This window comes from Hippocampus zosterae, chromosome 1 (assembly GCF_025434085.1).
Source record: "Hippocampus zosterae strain Florida chromosome 1, ASM2543408v3, whole genome shotgun sequence".
Taxonomy (NCBI): Eukaryota; Metazoa; Chordata; class Actinopteri; order Syngnathiformes; family Syngnathidae; genus Hippocampus; species Hippocampus zosterae.
In genome coordinates this window covers 36,336,722-36,343,164 of record NC_067451.1, presented here as the reverse complement: position 1 = coordinate 36,343,164, position 6,443 = coordinate 36,336,722, and positions in this window count along the sequence as shown.

Here is a 6,443-nt window from a genome sequence, read left to right as displayed (position 1 = left end):
TGACAAAGATAGTCCTGCTCACTGTGTGTCAGAGGCAGGAGCAGCCAACTATTCATTTCCAAATGTGCAAGACTTGGCCCTGAAATATCTTTGTCGTAAACGTCCCTTCCAGCAGCTGATACTGAAACTAGATTTCATCATATTGCACCATGACCACTGGAATGATGAAACACATAGATAAACAAAATCAATGTTACCGTCCCAATATGCAATGGACATGAAAAAAGATACAATGACTTTTGATCTTGAAGCATTCCAAAATGTCTTATCTCTTGCAATAATAAAAATAATAATAATATAATTTTGCTAGAACACTTTTAAAATGCTCCCAGAGACACATTAGAGATTAAAACACAGTGGGGGGTGGGCGGGGATAGTGAGTAAAACATTCGAATTCGATACAGGAATAAAAAAGTAGGAGTGAAACAATGGCTTGCTGATGAAAGGAGAGCAGAACAGGTGCGTTTTGAGGAGTGCTTGAAATTATGGGGCACTCAGTGCACTTGTCTGTTGTGGAAGAGAGTTTCAGATGGGTAGGTGGAGCAACGAAGAAGGCTCTGCTCCCTCAGGCTTTGTGTTTGGTTCGAAGTATAGTACTGTACAGAGAATCGGTTTGTGGTGGAAGAGCACTTTCCTATCTATCTGTCTAGCTTTTTAAAATAACCTTTACAGTACCATCGGAAGCTATAAACTGCCAGCTCGCGCACTTTGTATATCAGACTCAAGCCAGACCAAGTGCTCCCCCTACTGCAGTGCAAACACACTACACCATGTAAAATAACCACGGCGGAAGGTCGAATAATTTCGCCCTTTCGGGTTTCCGCAGTGTCCACACGTTCACGTTTGTGAGGCTGCAGTGAGTAAAACCGACACCCCGACAATCACATGTGAATGATTCACACTGTCTGACTCTGCAGACGATCAGAACCGCATAAGACAGCCCACTGGAGGAGAAACACTGAAAATAGATTTTCTATATCAAGTCCCATCAGGTCAGTAGTGCACTCAGTCGTCACTGTTTAGGCAAGCTTGCGGAAGAAGGGGGCGACGGTGGAGGGGGGGGGGGGGGGGGCTTATACTGAAACAATATATGTTGGGACAAACTATGGTTAATGAGACTGGTAAACCGATTTTTTTAGATCAGAGATAATAATAATAATACATTTTATTTATAAGCGCCTTTCAAGACACCCAAGGACACCAAAAACACAAAACAATATGGGTTGAACAGCGGCAACCAAACGCGCCAGACAGCTTTATGTGGCTCTATACACATTTCTGGCATTGATTAAAAAAATGTTTTGACTCTTTTCCTGCTCATCAGATTTTGAAATTCAAGTTTGACCTTTAAAAGTTTGCACAAAATGAATTTTACCATCCATCCATTTTCTAATCCGCTTATCCTCACAATGGTCGCAGGCATGGTGCAGCCTATCCCACCTGTCTTCGGGCAGTAGGCAAAGGAAACCCTGAACTGGTTAATGAATTTTACCATGTGTTTTAATTTGACATTTTAGAAAAAGAAAAAAAAACGTTACTGAAACTAACCCTTCATTTATTAATTTAGATTGCATACTAAATATGTTACAGTATTATGATAATAATAATCATTGTAATTATTTTCAAATGAAATGTGAGCGTGAATGGTTGTTGGTCGTCTCTGTGTGCCCTGCGATTGGCTGGTCAGGGTGTACACCGCCAACTGCCCGAAGACAGCTGGGATAGGCTCCAGCATGCCCACGACCCTCGTGAGGATAAAAAGATTAGAACATGGATGGATTATTAACTGATATGCGAGAGATTTGGGATCGGCACCAAAAACAAAACAAAACAAAACAAACAAACAAACCAAAAAACTTTAAAAATAAATAAAATAATCTAATTGTGAACATTTTAAATACATCTCTCATAGAAATCAGAGTTAAAATGATAAATTCTAAACATTAAATATAATGATAAATCAGAACTAAGTTGATAAATAGAGAAAGGTATTGAAATATCCATTATGAATACAAGAGAAAATTGACACAAGAGTGCCAGGGTGAGGATGTATATAATCCCGATACAAACCAAAAGTTGTAAAAATATCACGGTTAAGGGTAAAGTATGAGCCTTAATGGAGACTTATTCTTACTTTTTCTTTTCTGATTGATATCAAAATGATTTAGTAGATATAAACACATAACGGGGTAGGACTAGATAAGTTTTTTACTTCATCCTACTCCCTTGAACATAATAACTGTGTTGAATGAAGACTGATTTCTTTCTTTTTACTTTTTTATCTACCTTATTTTCTGTCAAATTATTACTGTATCTGTTTTATGTTCAATAAACAAACAAACAAACAAACAAATGTAGTAAAAAAACGGTTTCCCATTGTAATGTCTCTACTAGAATTGTGGGTCTTTTTTCTCATGAAAAAAATGTAGTAAAAAAACAGTTTACCATTGTAATGTCTCTACTAGATTTGTGGGTCTTTTTAGAGCCCAATAGTGAAAAAAATGCTCACGTTGTAGCAAACAAACTGAAGAGTCACATTAAGTATGTCCAAACGCAAGTTAAGCATACAATAACTGGAACGAGAGAAGGAGCATGTAATCATCAAGTATTTTGAGGCTACTGGGAGCAGAGTGCATCATCTAACCCGAAGCTGTGTCTCTGCGTCCCATTGGCTCTAACAAGCACACACTATCAATTAACATACGAGTGGTGTCTCATCCTGTGTCTCACACGTGAGGTAATTGAAGATTACCTCTCATGGAGTCGCTGCCAGTTGGCACATAAGAGACAGGGAAAAAAAGCAGCACAAGCATGGATGCAAAATTAGATACATGTTTTAAAATGAGATTTAAGAAAAAGACACACATAACCCTAGAAATTATTGAATAAAAACATCTAAAAATTCTTAAACAAGCAAGGATGATGTGCTTTCCATGAAAAACAGGGTTGGCAGCGCCCCGAAATGAAAACATATACATACGTATATATATATATTTAAAGGTTGAAAAGAAACCTGGAAATTGGTGAATCTGCAGGTTCTTAGCCATGCATATGTGGAGATCCACTGCATACAATGGGAAAAGTCAAAGGTGCATGGAAGCAGTTGTCTTCTAATCATACCACCAATCAAGAATTATTATACTTGCAAACTTAAATTATGATTCTTCTTTAGTGATGCTGTTGGATCAGAGCAATGTCCATAATGCTGTGCAAAGAGAGAGAACATGAGTCATGAAGAGATGTAGTATTGGTACCGTAATTCTCCTCTTAGTGCCCATGGGGTAACTGCCTTCTCTCAGTCCTGACCCTGATAGAAAAATGTGTCAAGTGATGAGTGTAATAACAGAAGACGGACTAATTTCCAGGGCAGCCTTTTTGAAGAGGTTGTTTCTCAGCTGCTCCCCTTCCAAAATTTTACCCACTTTGACCCCCCCCCTACCCCACCGACCAAATCTCTGCTAGAATGTGCCCAGGAGATTCAGCATCTCTTTTGACATGTCTTTCTTTTTTTTCTTTCATATTTTTATTTACGTTTTTCAGGTTTTCCAAAACAAAACCAAAAATGAAACACAATAATGATAATAACAATCATAAGATAAGATAAGATAAGATAAGATAAGATAAGATAAGATAAGATAAGATATCCTTTATTTGTCCCACAATGGGGAAATTTACAGCCTCCAGCAGCAAGAATGTATGTAGAAAGAAGAAGAGAAAAAAAAAACAACAACAAACATCTTTCAATTAAATACAATATGAACACAAATGGATAAATCACAGTACTATTTACAATTTACCTTCACATCATTTAATTATTATTATTATAATGATTGTTATTTTTTATTCATCAGCCTGACAGCAGTCGGTAGGAACGAGCGTCGGTATCTCGCCTTCTTGCAGCGCGGGTGTAACAGTCTCTGGCTGAAGGAGCTACCAAGTGCTGTCAGGGCGGGCTGGAGAGGGTGGGAGGGACTGGCCATCATAGCTTTTAGCTTAGTTAGCATCCTTCTGTTGCCCACCTCCTCCAGAGTGTCAAGGGAGCAACCCAGGACAGAACTGGCCTTCCTGACCAGTCGCTCCAGTCTCTTTCTGTCCCGGGCCGAGATGCTGCCTGACCAGCAGACAATGCCATAATAGATGGCCGAGGCCACCACCGAGTTATAGAACGTCTTAAGGAGTGACCCCTGAACCCCAAAAGACCTCAGTTTCCTGAGTAGGAAGAGTCGGCTCTGTCCTTTCCTAATCAGGGTGTCCGTGTTTGTGGACCAGTCCAGTTTGTCGTTGAGAAGAACACCAAGGTACTTGTAGGAGGTCACCCTCTCTATGTCCATACCCTGGATGTTCATCGGTGCTGGTGAGGACTTTTTCCTGCAGAAATCCACAACCAACTCCTTAGTTTTCCTCGGGTTGATATGGAGGAGATTCTGCTGGCACCAGTCCACAAAGTCCTTTGTCAGTCCCCTGTACTCCCGATCATCCCCTTCTGTAATGAGGCCAACAATCGCAGAGTCATCGGAGAACTTCTGAAGGTGGCAGTTTGGAGTGTCATGTCTGAAGTCCGAGGTGTAGAGGATGAACAGGAATGGAGCCAGAACAGTCCCCTGCGGCGCTCCAGTGCTGCAGAGAAGCCTGTCCGACTCACAGCTCTGCAATCTCACGTACTGCGGCCGATTTGTGAGGTAATCTATGATCCATGCTGTGAGATGGTGGTCCACTCCGGCGTTCTGCAGTTTGCCTCCCAGCAAATTGGGCTGGATGGTGTTGAAGGCACTGGAGAAATCAAAGAACATGATTCTCACAGTGCTCCCAGCCTTCTCCAAGTGTGACAGCACTGAGTGGAGGAGGTAGATAATGGCGTCTTCCACGCCGATGCCAGGCTGATAGGCAAACTGCAGCGGGTCCAGTGACGGGCTCACCAGCGGTCGAAGGTGGGCGAGGATGAGTCTCTCCAGCGTCTTCATCAGGTGAGACGTCAGCGCCACCGGTCTGTAGCTGTTCAGCTCCTTAGGGTGGGGGGTCTTGGGCACTGGGACCAGGCACGAAGTTTTCCACAGCTGTGGAGCTCTGCCCAGCTTCAGGCTCAGGTTGAAGATGTGCTGGACAATGTTACACAGCTGGTCAGAGCAGGTCCTGAGGAGCCGGGAACTGATCTTGTCCGGACCTGCTGCCTTCCTCACATTCATCTTCCTGAGTTGGTTCCTTACCTGCTCTGTTGTAACGGACAGGCAGGAACCAGGTGACATACTGGGTTGATGAGAGCTGGTCGAAAGAGGAGGGGGAGGAGAAGAAGTCCTCAGTGAGAGAGGTTGCAGTTTGTGGTTGGGGGAAGGGACAGACTGGTCGAAACGGTTGAAAAAATGGTTCAGTCCATCTGCCCAGTCCTTGTCCTTCTCGACCACTGTCTTTGGGTTGTCATGGCCTGAGATGGTTTTCAGGCCCCTCCAGACACCAGTGACATTGCTGGCCTGTAACTGGTCCTCCAATTTCATCCTGTATAACTTCTTCCCCTCCCTGATCTTTCTTCTCAGCCGAATCTGCACGGCCTTCAGCTCCTCTCTGTTTCTCGACCGAAAAGCTCTCTTCTTCTCCTTCAGCAGGGTCATCATCATCATAATAAATCCCCAACCTCGCTCCATATGCCAAGCTGGGTCAGAATATTCCAAAAAGGTGTCATTCGGATCCGGGAGGTGATCAACACTTTTCCAGTTTTTCAATATTCACTTCTTCGCATCAGTCACCGCCAACAATACAACATGTTTTCAATTTGAATTGTTCTTCTGTTGCCATTTTCATGGTCATCCGTTTTAATTCATATGTGTCACCATATTGGAAATAAGCACACATTGAAAATCCAGTGGAATGTTGCATCATTTCGTCAACGACTTGCGTCGTGTCAGCTTATTCCAAATTGCTCAGGAAGTATTGCTCCTAATCCAATTTCACAGTCAACATGAGGCACGCTAAATGCAGGTGCTTTCATTTTTAATCATCATAAAAACACAACGACTTATTTGCAACAATAACAAGAGCCGCATTTAAAAGTGATGCCAAAATACATCGTGCCAAAAATTCCGATTTCCTGGCACCTTCGCTTGAGTGCTGTCGTCTTTCAGTCAGCTGCCCAGATGTACAATTGAAAGCCAATGTGAGAAGCCTCCAGCAACAGAAAGAGATGAGCAAAAGGAAGGACATGGTGAGGAACTGGGAATTGACAGCCTGTCTGATAGAGATGATGGAGAGGCAAACTGAGAGTTTCTTTCATTTTCCGCTCATGTAGAAAAAAAAAGTGAGTCATACAGTTAATTGTCGCAAATGACAGCTTGGCTCATAAAGTTGCCACCTGTTTCGGGCTGCTTAAAAAATGTGCACCCCGGCTTGCGAAATCCTACAATTACATCAGGCCATACGTTTTGATGAACGCATTAGGACTCTCCAGCAATGGG